Source organism: Pelophylax lessonae (assembly GCF_965119305.1).
Source record: "Pelophylax lessonae genome assembly, chromosome: 1".
NCBI classification, from domain to species: Eukaryota; Metazoa; Chordata; class Amphibia; order Anura; family Ranidae; genus Pelophylax; species Pelophylax lessonae.
The window spans coordinates 841,472,406-841,489,098 of NC_138768.1; the positions used below are offsets into that span (position 1 = coordinate 841,472,406).

At 45.9% G+C, this 16,693-nt stretch overlaps 1 protein-coding gene across 1 annotated transcript in view; it reads right to left on the reverse strand.

Annotated features, from left to right (window-relative positions):
* The window catches only part of ATRN (attractin), a 444,499-nt gene that overhangs the window by 292,820 nt on the left and 134,986 nt on the right, over positions 1–16,693 (reverse strand). The window lies entirely within an intron of this gene.

Here is a 16,693-nt window from a genome sequence, read left to right on the forward strand (position 1 = left end):
TATAGGCATGCAAAACCTACAAAGCATGGTCTCAGAAGTGTCAAACTGAAACACAAAGCCCATGGACAATGGCCCTAAATCATCGAACATTACAGTGATATTAAAAGTATGGGAATCAGAGTTATTGCACATTTATACTTACCTAGGTGAATGCTGCTTCTGTCCCACGCCACCTCTACACTGAGAGCCAAGCAATCTAATACCGTTGATTGCTCGGTTCTCACAGCTCCCCGAGCAGAGAGCTGCTGACTGTCAGTCACCACTCTCTGCTCTGCCCCCTCCTCGCTCACTGGAGTGCTGGGCTGTGGAGGGGCGGGGAGCGGCCGGCTCAGGCTTTCAGTGAGTCGCTGAGGCGCTGAGCCGGGCGCCGGTGTTCTAAAATTTCGTCGGGCCCATGAAAATTCCAGACCCTCGTCAGTTCCGGTGAGGCTACATCATAACCCAGCTGATGTGAGCCCCGATGCGCATGATAAATGATAAAAAAAAAAAAGAAGAAGAAATACTAAACATTTTTTATCATTACTATTTAGTATGAGTATTCACTTCCTTCTCGCCTCCTCTAAGTCAGCTCTGCAACATGTTCCTTGCTCGATGACGCGGCGGTGTTGTAACATTATCCCGCAGCGGTGTGTGCGTCCCACCTCAGCCCCTCCTCCTCTCAGTCAGCTGTTCGTAAGTCTTAGAATTTCATCTGACCTTGAAAATGCCTTGTGCGCATGCGCACCGGGGCTCGCAGCAGCTGGTGGTGACGGAGCGTCCCCGGAAGTAACGAGGGTCCGGAATTTTCACAGGTCCGACTAAATTTTAGAACACCGGTCCAAGCATGTGGGCAGATCCAGACTCCATGGTCGGGATCTTGCCCGAGCCTGGACCGGCTCTGTGACGTCAGACAGCCAAACAAGCTTTGGATGTACTTCTACTTTAAGTCCTCAGTTTTTTTTTTTTTTTTTTAGACACTTTAAGCAGCCAATTGAATCACTTACTGAGTATGCAGGTTCCTTATCTTTGAATTCTTGCATATGTTACAATTTAAGCCAACGCCATGATCACTGCCCTGGGTTTCCTGATTCCTCTTTTCTCTTAAAGCATCTTGTAGAATCACCATTGCATGCAGGAACTTAAGGCCTCTCTCTCTCTCTGCATTGTGTGCACCAATAGAAACACAAAGTCCTGTAGCCTAGAATGACCAGGCACTACCCTGCCCCCCCCCCCTCCAAGCTAATAGACTGTCTGGAAACTACACTGTCCACTGGTAACCCTTACTGATGAAGACTGGAAGTTCAGGGAAGCAGGACTGAGAAAGCAGGAGACAGCCACATTGAAAGTTATAAAATGCAAGCGCATGGGGTAAGAAAATTACCAAATTGTTTACTGAAGAATGTTTCTTTTAATTTTGCTCAGTGTGTTAGGCTAAAAATACTGGGGGTTTAGTATCACTTTAGCACTGGAAGATTTACCCCCCTCCATGACCAGGCCATTTTTTTAAGACACAGCACACTGCATTACTTTAACAGAAAATTGTGCGATTGTGTAACACTGTACCCAAATAAAAGAAAATTCCCCACGAATAGAGCCTTCTATTGGTGGTATTTGATCACAACCGTGGTTTAAGACCATCAATTTTGAATGGAAAAAAAAAATATTTTTTTTTTTACTTTCTGCTATAAAAAAAAATGAAAAATGGAAAAAAAAATAAAAAAATAAATAAAATCGAAATTTCTTCATACATTTAGGCCAATATGAATTCTGCTAACCCGATGAGCATATATTGATTGGTTTACAGGAACGTTATAGCGATTACAAACAATAGGATATATTTATAGAATATTTTTTATTTTTTATACTAGTAATGACAGCATTTTTTTTTTTTAAGGTTATTAGCCGATTAATCAAAATAATAAATTGGCCAACTAATCGATTTTGTAATGAATCGTTAGTTGCAGACCTACTCTCATGTAACATCCCTGGATTGAGATGGACCTCAGGTAAGTTTTAGGGGGCTGCTGCACACAGAAGGTTTTTTATCGCTGCGCTATCGTCTCAGCCAATGAGGAGAGGGAGTCCAGAGACAGCAGAGGCTCTCATGCACATTGCTGGCCCGAGAGGGGGCTCAGGCGAGTATTGGGGGGCTGTTGGGGGGGGAGCAGCACACAAAGGTTTTTTTACCTTCATGCAAGGAAAAAAAAAAACGTCAGACTTTAAAACCAGTTTAATCGTTATAAAAACAGAAATGTTAAAGTGTAATTAACTTTTAAAGCAGTTGCTGAGCTTCCACATCCAACCACCACACACACAAGGCCAGCGGCATCACTGAGTTTCTAAGAACCACCAAGATAAACAGCAGGTTAATTAATAAAAGTGACAATGAAATAAAGAATAACATGCCTGAATAAACCGATGGCAAAGAAGGTAACTCAATAACCTACTAATTACAAGAAAGAATGAACAAATTCCAGGAACAGCTCTATTATTCTTCAGAAAAAGCCCTATAATGAATCCTATCAGTCACAAATTGAAAACTAAATGGGGAATTTCCATCAGAACATAAGCTAAATGCATATTGCTGTGACCTTGACATTTTTTGGGCTGTGAGACGGGGGAACCTGACAACCTGAAGCATGCAGAGGCTTTATTTGTTAAGATGGAAAAAAAAAGAAAAAAAAAAAAAAAAAAACACTACATTGTGCTTAATGAGCTGTATAGAATATTCCACTTTTTCTTTCTTTATTGAACTGGAAATCCATGCTAGACGTAGGAACATACCTGAGTTCCTTTATAAATGCTCCTAAGGCTAGGTGCCCATTATATGTGGGTGCGGGAATGCGTGTAATCGAACGCCTTCCCGCACCTAAGCTACGCTGCTGTTAGCATAGAGGTGCCATTTTTTTTTTTTTTTAAAGATTATATATTTTGTTTTTTTCGCTCTCCCTTATTCATACCTTTGTGTGCTCTCATGTTTCAAATTATCTCTCAATTATGTCCACAGACCAAAAAACTGTTTTGTTCTAGCCACATTTTTATCACATGCATTCCACAGGGAAGGTGACATTGTTTACTCTGTGCATGTATGTTGCGTATATAGTGCGCTAGTACACTAGTCGTTAACCTTTCAGACCTCACGGACCACTGATAAACTCACAATTTTGAATCCCAAGGACCACTAACATGAATTTTACATGCCTTTTACACACAATGCTCCTGCTCTCTGTCCCCCTCCCCTGGATCACACTGCTGCCTTATACATACAATGCTCCGGCACTCTACCCCTCTCCCCCTGGATCATACTGCTGCCTTATACATACAATGCTCCGGCACTCTACCCCTCTCCCCCTAGATCATACTGCTGCCTTATACATACAATGCTCCGGCACTCTACCCCTCTCCCCCTGGATCATACTGCTGCCTTATACATACAATGCTCCGGCACTCTACCCCTCTCCCCCTGGATCATACTGCTGCCTTATACATACAATGCTCCGGCACTCTACCCCTCTCCCCCTAGATCATACTGCTGCCTTATACATACAATGCTCTGGCACTCTACCCCTCTCCCCCTGGATCATACTGCTGCCTTATACATACAATGCTCCGGCACTCTACCCCTCTCCCCCTGGATCATACTGCTGCCTTATACACACATTGCTCTGGCTCTCTGCCCACCTTCCCCTGGATTACACTGCTGCTTTATACTCACAATGCTTCGGCTCTCCCCCTGGATCACACTGCTGCCTTATGCACACAATGCTCTGGCTCTCTGCCCCCCCTCCTCAGATCACCCTGCTGCCTTATACACACAATGCTTCGGCTCTCTGCCCCCCTTCCTTTGGATCACACAGCTGCTTTACACACCCAAAACTCTGGCTCTCTGCCCCCCTCCCCCTGGATCACACTGCTGCCTTATACACAATGCTCCGGCTCTCTGCCCCCCTCCCCCTGGATCACACTACTGCCTTATGCACACAATGCTCTGGCTCTCTGCCCCCCTCCTCTGATCACCCTGCTGCTTTATACACATAATGCTCTGGCTCTCTGCCCCCCCCCTCCTCTGGTCGCCCTGCTGCCTTATACACACAATGCTTCGGCTCTCTGCCCCCCTTCCTTTGGATCACACAGCTGCCTTACACACACAATGCTCCAGCTCTCTCCCCCCCCCTTCCTTTGGATCACACAGCTGCCTTACACACAATACTCTGGCTCTCTCCCCCCCCCTCCCTCTGGATCACACTGCTGCCTTATGCACACAATGCTCTGGCTCTCTACCCCCTCCTCTCTTTACTAAACACCCCCCCCCCCCCCCGAGTTCACATGACCCAGAACTACAGAGGAGACATCAAGGTATTAATGCGCACTGACAGTAATGACTGTCAGCACGCATTGAGAACACCACTAAAAACATTGGGCAGTATATATCCACCACAATGTTGATTTGCGGCAGAAACCCTGTGGACCACCAAAATTTTCTCGTGGACCATCAGTGGTTGGCGACCACTGCACTAGCATATGTGTACATAGAAGTAACGGGCAGCACAGTGGCTTAGTGGTTTTGTCTTCCAGTACTGATGTGAATGTACAATATATGTAAAGCTCAGCATAAATTGTTTAAGCTACACAAACTTCTGTAACAGATTTTAATCACTGAGTGTTTGTAGGCAGTCATTACTAAACTTTTCCAAAGAAGCCTTTGTAGTAATTTTTAAAATCAGGGCAAGGTTCCTCTTTAACCACTTAAGCCCCGGAGGATTTGGCTGCTAAAGGACCAGGGTTTTTTTTGCGATTTTTTACTGCGTGACTTTAACGGACAATTGCGCGGTCGTGTGACGCTGTACCTAAACGAATTTGACGTCCTTTTTTTCCCACAAACAGAGCTTTCTTTTGGTGGTATTTGATCACCTGTGCGATTTTTTGATCACGCGTTATAAACAAAAAAAGAGCGTAAATTTTGCAAAAATAACAATATTTTTCACATTTTTTTATATGAAATTCCCCAAAAAAAAAAGTAAAAATCAAAATTTTTTAACATTTTTCGGCCAATTTGTTTTATGCTACCTATGTTTGGTAAAAAAAAAATCGCAAAAAGCGTATTTTGATTGCTTTGCGCAAAAGTTATCGCTTTTATTAACAAAGGGAAAGATTTTTGTCATTTTTGGTGTTTTTTTTTTTAACGCGTAATGGCGGCGATCTGCGATTTTTTTTTTCGGTACTGCGACATTGCGGCGGACAGATCGGACCCTTGACTGACATTTTTGACACTTTTGGGGGTACCAGTGACATTACTGCAGTAATCAGTGCTATACATATGCACTGTTACTGCAAAAATGACACTGGCAGGGAAGGGGTTAACTTTATTGGACAGGGAGGGGTTAAGTGTGTCCTAGGGGCGTGATTCTAACTGTGTAGGGACATTCCTATTGGTGTAAAAGCAAAGATCAACCGTTCTACATAGTAGAACGGTCAGATCTTCACTTTTACACAGGGAGAACTGACAGGCAGCTTGTTTACACAAGCTGCTCTGTCTTTCTCCCTTCACTGGAGCGATCGCAGTGTGACTGGCGGACATCGAGTCCGCCGGTCACACGCACTGACTTGTCTGTGAACGAGCCGCGGCGGGCGCGCGCCCGCCCGCGATAGGCTCGCAAGTCAGTGACAGGCGAGTGACGTACCGATACGTCACTCTGCCTGGCCGGGGCTGACCGCCGCAGTATATAGTCGTGCGGCGGTCGGCAACCGGTTAAAACTATTAATTCTGGTATGCAGACATTTTAAATGTTCACAGGATCTTGCCTTGAATATTTATAGGGTCCTATAATCATTTTCCAACTAAAACATGCATATTTGGAGCCCGAGTGTGCATATAAAGAGAGAAATACAGGCAAACAACTCAAATGATGGACATTGAAGGATAATTGTGACAGTAATAAGTAAGGATAGACCGATTATCGGCAGCCGATATGCACTTCACCCAATATGTTGGTATCGGCCCCGAAACTGGCCGATATTGCCGATATTTGTGTGACGTCATTCTGCCTTCTTAGGCCGCCTCCCTCGCCTTGGACAGCCTCGTCTGGAGTCGGGACTAGTCTCGCGGGAGTGTATCACAGTCATACACCCACCCAAAGCAGGACGGTGCCAGCCAGCCACCCACATCCACAGGCCCTGTGCCAGCCAGCCACCCACAGGCCCTGTGCCAGCCACAAACCCACCACAGGGTGCCAGACAGCCAGCCACCCACAGGCCCTGTGCCAGCCACAAACCCACCACAGGGTGCCAGACAGCCAGCCACCCACAGGCCCTGTGCCAGCCACAAACCCACCAGCCAGCCACCACAGGGTGCCAGCCAGCCACCCACCGCAGGGTGCCAGCCAGCCACCCACCGCAGGGTGCCAGCCAGCCAGCCACCACAGGGTGCCAGCCAGCCACCCACCACAGGGTGCCAGCCAGCCAGCCACCGCAGGGTGCCAGCCAGCCAGCCACCACAGGGTGCCAGCCAGCCAGCCACCACAGGGTGCCAGCCAGCCAGCCACCACAGGGTGCCAGCCAGCCACCACAGGGTGCCAGCCAGCCACCACAGGATGCCAGCCACCACCCACCCACCACAGGGTGCCAGCAAGCCAGCCATTAAGCATTAAAAAAAAATTAACATGTTCAGTACCAGATTTGGGTCAAAAATTGTCATTTTTCAAAACTTTAAATGTACAAAACATCGGCCTCATATCGGTCGATACCGATACGTTGAGACCAAAATATTGGTATCGGCCATGAAAAAACCATATTGGTCTATCCCTAGTAATAAGGTCTGTTGAACCCAAAAACAAAATTAGAGACACGTGAGACACCATTTAGAAGCAATAAAACATTTCTAATCCCCCCCCCCCCCCCCCCCAAAAAAAAAAATGGATTTTTGTAAAATCTTACCGTAAAATCCTTTTCTCTTAGCTCATCGACAGACGTAGTCCTCGGTGATACACCACCTTCGGGTTATGTTACCTCCGCAGGAGCAGGACTAGACAGGAAATTAAAAAGCTCTGGCCACACCCTAGGGGCAGTCCCAGAGGGTATATCCTCTCTCTCTCTGCCTCAGCAAATCAGTTATGTGAAAAAGCAGTGCTTAGAGAATTTAACCCAACCCAACTCCAAAACAGAGGGGCGGGGACTACGTCTGTCGATGAGCTAAGAGAAAAGGATTTTACGGTAAGATTTTACAAAAATCAATTTTTCTCTAGCGCTCATCGACAGACGTAGTCCTCGGTGATACACCACCTTCGGGACGTCCCAGAGCAGTATCACAACTGAGGGGTGGGAAAATGGAAATCAAATCCCAATCTAGAAGGCCCAACCGGTGCCAACTAGAAGTTTACAATGCTCATCCTTAATGATGAGACTCAACCAAAAAAAGAGAAAACAATTTTTTTTTTTTTTTTTTTTTTCAAACAGAAAAAAAAACCCTCGAGGTAGACCACCGGTCTCCTCAAATTGCGGCCTGCAAAACCTTGCGGCCAAATGAGGCATCCGCCGATGCCGTCACATCAATTTTATAGAATTTTGTAAAGGTATGTACCGACGACCAGGTGGCCGCCTTACATACCTGGACCACTGACGCCTGATGGCGAAAGGCCCAGGAAGTACTGAGCGCTCGAGTGGAGTGCGCCCTAACAGGGAACGGAGGACTCTGACCCTTAATAGAATAAGCCTGTACCACCGTTTGTCTAATCCATTTGGCAATGGTCGCGGCAGATGCAGGCAAACCCTTTCTGGGGCCATCCGTGATCACAAAAAGTGAATCCGTCTTACGGAATGATTCCGTAGCTTTCAGGTATACCCTGATTGCCCGAACCACATCTAAGGAATGCAACGCATGTTCCCGATGATGCTTGGGCTGAGGACACAAGGAAGGTAATACAATATCTTCATTCAGATGAAAATCTGAAACCACCTTGGGAAGAAAAGATGGCTTAGGATGAAGTACTACCTTATCCCTATGAATCACTAGGTATGGTGACTGGCATGATAATGCAGCCAGTTCTGACACCCTGCGAGCAGAAGTAATAGCCACCAAGAAGGCCACCTTCTGGGATAGAGTAAGCAAGGGAATCTCCCTGATGTTTTCAAAGGGAGGTTTCTGTAGAACCGACAAAACCAAATTAAGATCCCAGGGCGGTAAGGGCGCGCGGACTGGAGGAGCCAGGTGCCGCACCCCCTGGATGAAATTCCGCACCAAGGATTTGGTAGCTAAAGGCTTCTGAAAGAAGATTGCTAATGCTGAAACTTGACCCTTGATGGTGCTCAAGGCTAGCTTCTGCTCAACCCCTTGTTGCAAAAAGGCCAATATTCGAGTCACCGAATAGGTACGTGGAGGAAATCCTAAAGATTCGCACCACGCAATATAAGTCTTCCATGTGTGATAATAGACTTTGCTGGAAGTCGCTTTCCTTGCTTTAATAAGGGTAGGAATGACTGAAGTAGACAAACCTCTGTCCTTCAGTACTTGGGTCTCAATGGCCAGGCCATTAAAACCAGCGACTGTAAAGCACGAAGGTAAATTGGTCCTTGAGACCACAGACACTCCCTGAGACGAAGTTCCCACGGAACGTCTGCGACTACCATGTCCAAGTCGGCCAGGCCGGCTTGAGGAGGCCAGCCTAGAATTTCTAGGACCACTGGCGCTGATTGGATCTGAACCAGGCGTCCCTAGAGCTATCTGGCCCCGACCATCCGAGAAAGTCTGGTCGTTTTCTGTTCCCACACATTTATCAGATACCTGATAGTTATCAGGAAAGGTGATCTTTTCTGGTTGAACCTCAGGGACCGAAGTCACCCGACTAGAGGCTACTTGGCCTATCTGGTCAACCAGATCCGATTCCTGTGAGGTATCGGGACTAATCTTAGGAAAAGGTAAAGGAAAAGATCTTTTCAGGGAACGGTAACTACCGCTTCCTGTGGTACTTAAATGTTGGAAGGGAAGAATCGCACCGGTAGTAGTGGTTGATGCTCGATCTAATGTCCTGAATACCGGTGAAAACGTCCCCCCACCCTGAAACCGGGTGGGGGCGCACCTTCAGGCTGTGTACTCCTTTGCTTCGGGTTTGGCTGGGTTGGTCCCCTTCTTGAACCCTCCTGGAGGAGTCTTGCCTTTCCCGCTAGTACCAGCCGGGCGCCCTTTATGGGCGGTAAAGAAAGGTCCTCGCTTGTTGCGAGGTCCCTTAGCTTTTGCAGCCTGTGGCAAAAAAGTGCTCTTGCCCCCAGTGGCATCCTTAATGATTTCATCTAGGTTGGCTCCAAATAGACGATTCCCCTGAAAGGGGAGATTGGTCAAGGTCTTTTTGGAACCTAGGTCAGCTGACCAGCATTTTAACCACAGCACACGTCTGAGGATCACTGCTAACTTAGATGCATGCCCTAATAGGGGAGTAGTGTCCAAGGCTGCGTCACAGATAAACCGTAGCCCTTGTATGATCTGTTCCATCAAATCAGATGTCTCCTGGGGAATATCTTTTCCCCTAAGATCTTGGCGTACCATTTTCGCCCATTCCGTAAGTGTCTGGGAAACTAGACCAATAACGATTACTGGTCTAAATGCTGACCCTATCAGAGAAAAGATAGTGCGGGACTCTGCTTCTATCTTTCGATCCACCGGGTCCTTAAAGGACGAAGTGTCCTCCACTGGAATAACCGTGGCTTTATTCAGCCTGGAAATAGGCGGATCCACGACTGGTGGTACCGTCCATTTCTTAATGATGGATTCCTCAAACGGATAGCGTCTAGCAATACGCTTGGAAATAGTAAAGGTACGTTTAGAATGCTCCCATTCTCCTTTAATCTGATTACCAAAACATTTAGGTACAGGAAAAGCCTTCGCCGTCTTGATGGGCTTATTAGTCCCAAAAGGCCTCTCTGTTTCAGTTGCCTCTGCCGGTAAAGCCTCAAGTTTTAAGGTTTCTTGCACTGCCACAACTAGTGCGTCCACCAATGCTTCTTCCTGAATTATAGCAAGAGAAGAAGCGTCCTCCTCACTGTCTGAGGGGGCTTTACCTGGGATAACAGCCCTTGCAGAGGAACCTGCAACTGCCGTGACCATCTCTGAATCTGAGTCAGAGGTGTCAGATGGTATAGGGGTAGGCGGGGGTCGCTTCCTTGACCCCCGTCCCTGACAGGCCGCCTCCACCCGAGCCACCATAGACTCCAAAATTGCTGTAAATGACTCTATACTCTGTGCACCGGCGGGTCCCGAGGCCCCCTCGAGGGAAACAGGTGGGGGAATATGTGTGGCAGGGTCCATAATAACTCCAGTTACTTCCTGGATAATATAATTCAAAAGTAAAGAAAAAAACTTTTTTTTTTTTTTTTTTTTTTTTCTTTTCTGACCCCCAGCGCCACAAAAAAGCCCCTTAGTGTTACCTGCTTAGGGATCCCTATCGATCGAGAGAGAGAGAGATAGACCCCCAGGCTCACCACTTGATGCTCAGAGTTAAACTGCAACAGCTTACAGCGCTGTCTTGACAAACAGGAAGTCTTTTGGCTGGCTGCCCAGGAAGAAAGGAGGCGGCTCCGCCCCTCTGCACGCCTTCCGGCGCCTCCCCCAAGCTCCACGAGGTGTAGAATCACCTCAAACATGGCCGCCCCCATGCTGGAGACACGAGGCTACGCCAAAATGGCGGCTCGTGCGATCCAGCAAAAAAAAAAATGGCGGCGGCCTAAACTGAATAGCGGTGTGCTGCAGGGCACACAACACTCTCTCTGCATGGGGATATGGCGTGGTTGGCGGTACCGACCCTGGCGGACCGCGTGGCCGTTCGGGAGGCCTGCTAAATAGCTGGAGATCTGATTTGGAAGGCAGTCTACATGTCCGTGGCTTCTGACTGGTAGGTAGCTTATACTTAACCCATAAGATTCCCAGAATGCCACAGATTACATCTTTAAAACATGTATACAATAGATTGTTAGCTCCCAAGCCAAGCCTCCTGGCTTTTGCACACATAAATCACACTCAAAGTAGGAGGATTTGTGACATGTTATAGGATAGAAAGGACTCTTTCTTACCATACAGAGAGGGGCCCGCGTTCACCACAAGACCCGTCAGGGGAAAAGGGGGAACATACTACTCACCATACCGGAACCAGGCGGGCACCAACTCCTGACAGTACCCCTCTCCACCGGGGCGGGAGGGCTGTCGACCAATACGGACGCCGTGACTCATGGTCTTTGGCGTTTCAGCGAGACGTTTAACTCGCGGGGTCAGTCCCTTAATGGGACTTTGTCGCGGCCGACCCAGCGCGGAGCTATGGCCTGCACGCGCTCGTAGGCTGAACTGGGGTGACCACCGGATCTCAACATCCAGCCCGTCGCCCAGTTCAGCTTTCTTGCTTGAAGATCTCACAGGAACACTGGAGAAAAAAAGCTGTCTAAAAAATCTTTTTAAGAAAAAAATCTTGCCAGGACCGAAGATCCCAGCAAGGTATCTAGGTCCTTACTCCTAACTAGACAGAAAATAACTGATTTGCTGAGGCAGAGAGAGAGAGGATATACCCTCTGGGACTGCCCCTAGGGTGTGGCCAGAGCTTTTTAATTTCCTGTCTAGTCCTGCTCCTGCGGAGGTAACATAACCCGAAGGTGGTGTATCACCGAGGACTACGTCTGTCGATGAGCGCTAGAGAAAATGGAGTTCGGGAGGAGGCCCTGTACTAACTATCCAACGTTAATACAGCGATCTCCTCCGCTGAGCTATTGTATTCTGAAGGGGGGGGGGCACTTGCCAGAACACAATGGTCAGGGCCCTCAGCTATTTGCTGGGAGCACTGATCGGATGCCAATTGGCAGTTTCTTTGGTCAGGCCCCCTTGTCAAAAGCCGGACCGGCTGCCACACACATGGGCCCGATATTTGGCCCATGGGTACAGCCCTTAAGTCTGGCTTTAGTTGACCTAAAACTACCCTTTCATACATCAACATCTCTCAAACTATGCACATAATCTATAATCCCTGCTATGATAAAATTACACACATAACAAGTGTGTCCACAAATGTATAGGAAAATAACGATCTGGTAGATAACAGGAACCTGAATAACAAGGGGCAGAAAGCTGATGGGACACATTACCCCTTCCGAGGAAAACATACCGCACACATTATTCATTTCATGTTTGGTGTGTAGTGGTAATTTTATTCTGTGCTGTGCTGGTTGTCGGAATGTGAAACATCAAATCTGGTAATGATACTTGAAGAGTCATTAGAAAGCAACTAGCTCCATCAGACTGCACCTACTCTAAAGTGAATGGCACAAGAATGAAAGACCAGGCGAACTTTGGTAAGTACCTTTTACTTTTATTCCTGGTAAAATGGCAGTTGTCAGTTTTGGTAAAAAAAAAAAAAATTCTGTAAATGTTCTTTTGCACTTTTTTTTCTTTTAATAAAACAATGTTTAAATACTCTTTAGCTGAGTCTATAAACAAAAACTCAAAGAATTCTTGCTCGGTTTATGATCCTGTGAGCGTGGCGAGTTTTAACTTTTCCTAAAAGCCAGCATTGCTACAGCGTGTTTCCCTTAATACATGGTGGCAGCTGCTGTTTGTATGTAAAGTTCTAACTACAGAATTAAAGGGGAACTTTAGGAACAGTTCTAGCCTGTAAAAAATTAATAAATAGAAGTCAGCGACTACAAATATTGTAGCTGCTGACTTCTAATAGAAGGACACTCACCTGTCAAGGAATGACGCAATGTCGGCCCCTCCTAGCCGTTTTGTCCATCAGCTGTGAGTGCAGCTGCTGGAATCTTCACTAAGGGAAAGCCTGTTTCCTACTGCGCATGCATGAGTCGCGATGTGCTTTTCTGAATGGTCCCACTGTCTTCTGGGTCCCGTGCAGAGATGTATAGTAACTAAGTAGAACTACTTCACTACTGTACTTAAGTACCGAAAGGCGGTATCTGTACTTTCCTAGAGTAGAATTTTTTTCTCCTACTTCCACTTTTACTTCACTACATTTTTTCAATGATTTCAATACTTCTACTCTATTTTTTTTTTTGTGCTGCATAGTTACTCGTTACTATTATAAAAATTACCACTGCCAGAACAGTAGATGGCAGGTTTCATGAAGCTCAAAACATGTGTATTATCAGCGCATACGAAAATAAATGCTACTGTATGCATAAATAAAAGCTGCATTTGAAATAATAAAAAACAATATGATGTTCAAACTTTTGACTTCTTTCTTTAATAACTACATAACACAGTACTTGTACTTTTACTTTCAGTACTTGAGTAGCAAAATTTAAAAAAAAAAAACTACTTGCAATACTTAAGTACAAAAAATGTTGAATACTTTAGTACTTCTACTCAAGTCACTTTTTGATCGAGCACTTCCACTTCTACTCCAGTCACTTTTTGATCGAGCACTTCCACTTCTACTCAAGTCACTTTTTGATCGAGCACTTGTACTTTTACTCAAGTATGGGTTTCAAGTACTTTATACAACTCTGGTCCCGTGTGACTTCCAGAAGGCAGCGGGGGAGAAGGAAGAGGGGCCGGAAATTTCATTGATCGCCGCAAACTTTGTTCAGCGATCTTACCCGGAAGTGGGAGCGGGTACCTGGTTTAGACCGCTCCCCTCTCCCCCACAAAAGGTGCCAAATGTGGCAGCGGAGGGGGGAAGCAACAAGTGGAGCTTCCCCTTTTGGGTGGAGCTCCGCTTTAAGTTAGAAAATTAAGTCCTGCTAGATCATTTAAGGCTGACCTCTTTTGCAGCTATAGCTATATGTAAAACATTAGAAATAAGTGCCTGTACTGTTTAAAATCCAGCAATACACTGGGGTTTATTTACTAATGGCAAATCCACTGTACTGTCGCTGTAGATCTGAGGGGGATATGCAAGGAAAATAAAAAAAAAAAACAGCTTGCTTGTGAGTATTTCTATCCTATCATATGATTAGATGATAGAAATTAGCATAGCTTCCCCTCAGATCTACAGCGACTGCACTTCCAAGTGCACTTGTAGTGCACAGTGGACTTGCTCTCAGTAAATTAACCCCAGTGTCTCACCCCTGCTCTACACACATTCAGTTGCTCCCCATTTTCAGGCACCGTACCGAATTTGTAGAGGCCAAAATGTTGACAGCCTTAAGCCTATTACACGCTAACAGCGGGTTGAACAAAAAAAAAAAAAAAAAAAAAAGGACGGCTCTGATAAGAGCTGCTGTACCAACGATCTGACGTTGCTACAGCGATCTTCCCAGCTAAGCTGTTGTGTTCTGACAGGGGGGCGCTGCGGAGGCACATAGTCCTAGTTTTGTATTGTCTTCTGCAGCATATTCCCAGCCAAAAATGTATCCTGTCCACACTCTTTGACCCTCATTTCCTCTATTAGGTCTGCAGTTTCTAGCAGTCCTCTCAAGCATTACATATACTGAACATTGTGTGTGGCCCTTTGGTGATGACAGGGACCATATTTAAGGCCCCATTTAGCTCAGAGGTCGACAACCACTGACCTATGTGATTCAAAACAGCCTTTATGTTTTATCCCAGGAAACTATATTATCTCATAGATAAGTGAAAAGAGCATTCAAGTGTAGCAGAACAGAGAAGGAGCTTGGAACGAAAAGGATTGTTGACCAATCAAATCCACGTGTTGCCTAAAACCCACTTGCAGCTTTGCAGCCCTCTTTAGATAAGGGTAATTTTCATTTCTGAACAAAAACAACAAGAAGGGTGCACTGATCTAGCGTATTATCTGCAGACACCAATTATTAAAAAAAAAGAGGATAAAAATACTCACAAACTCTGAAAACGCAAGTATGAATATGGGTGGCGATGTACACCACCTTATTGTGCCTGGAGAACATTTTAAAGCGGTAGTATACTCCTTTATTTGATTTTTACCTACAGGTAAGCCTATAATAAGGCTTACTTGTAGGTACAATGAATATCTCTGACGCGATGCATACTAGCTCATTATGTCTTTGTCCTGCAGGGTTTTTTTTTTTCTCGAGGATACAACCACTTTAACCGGTTGCCCGCCGCCGCAAGTACATATACTGTGGCGGTCAGCCCCGGCCAGGCAAAGTGACGTATATATACGTCACTAGCCTGTCACTTGCTTGTGAGCCAATAGCGGGCAAGCCCCGGCTCGTTCCCTGGGAAGTCCGTGCGTGTGACCAGCGGACCCAATGTCCGCCGGTCACTTGCGATCGTCCGCCATGAAGGGAGAAAGGCAGGCGGCTAATGTAAACAAGCCGCCTGTCATTCTCCCCTGTGTAGGAATAGGGATCATACTGTTCTACTATGTAGGACCATTGATCACTGTTCTTCCTACACACTTAGCCATGTCCATTCACAGTTAGAAGCACGCCCCTAGGGACACACTTAACCCCTCCTTCCCCAATAGAGTTAACCCCTTCCCTGCCAGTGTCATTTTGCAGTAACAGTGCATATGTATAGCACTGATTACTGTAGTAATGTCACTGGTAACCCCAAAAGTGTCAAAAATGTCAGTCAAGGGTCCGATCTGTCCGCCGCAATGTCGCAGTAGCGAAAAAAAAAATTGCAGATCGCCGCCATTACGCGTTAAAAAAAAAAAACAATTACAAAAATCTTTCCCTTAGTTAGTAAACGCAATAACTTTTGCACAAACCAATCAAAATACGCTTTTTGAGATTTTTTTTTAACCAAACATATGTAGCATAAAACAAATTGGCCTAAAATGTTAAAAAATTTTGATTTTTACATTTTTTTTGGGAATTTCATATAAAAAAAATGTGAAAAATATTGTTATTTTTGCAAAATTGACGCTCTTTTTTGGTTTATAGCGCAAAAAGTAAAAGTTGCACGGGTGATCAAATACCACAAAAAGAAAGCTCTGTTTGTGGGAAAAAAAAAAGGACGTCAAATTAGTTTAGGTATAGCGTCGCACGACCGCGCAATTGTTCGTTAAAGTCACGCAGTGCCGAATCGCAAATTAGGCCCTGGTCAGGAAGGGGGTAAAATCTTCCGGGGCTTAAGTGGTTAAAGGATAAGTCCGCCCTATAACTAAAATCCCTGCATCTATAGATCTCCACGTTCTAACACTAACCTATCTAGCCCTGTAAAGAAGAAATCAGTATACATACCTTTGTTGAAGCCGATCCGATCCTACGCTGAGCTGTCATCCGCGGCTTTGCTGTTGAGGCGGGTGCTGAGGACACGGACTTACTATGGGGCTTCTGTTGTGGGCTATGGGTGATGTCACTTCCCATTCATGTCAAAGACGTTGTCGGCTGTGTCCTCTGCAGAGCTTCCGCTGCTGGATATCGGGTCTGATCGGCTTCAAAAAAGGCATGTAAACTGATTTCTTCTTCACAGGGTTAGATAGGTTAGTGTTAGATCGTGGAGATCTATAGATGCCAAGGATTTTGGTTTTAGGGTGGACTTATCCTTTAAGGTAAGCGGTATCCCTTGAAATGCTTAAGCTCTTGCTTTTGTGCAACGTATTGGTGAATTGGTCTTCCGTTTCCTTATCCATGCTCTAAAGAGGTTGTAAACCGAAAACAAAACAAAATGTTCTCTTCTTTTCATCCTGAAAGAGAAAGACATAATGAGCTAGTATGCATCGCATACTAGCTCATTATCAAATACTTACCTTAGAACGAGCCCCCGCCGTGCCACTCGCTTACCTCTATGACGGGCGACATGTCCAGTCGCCCGTCTTCCGGGATCGCGGCATCCGGCCATCTG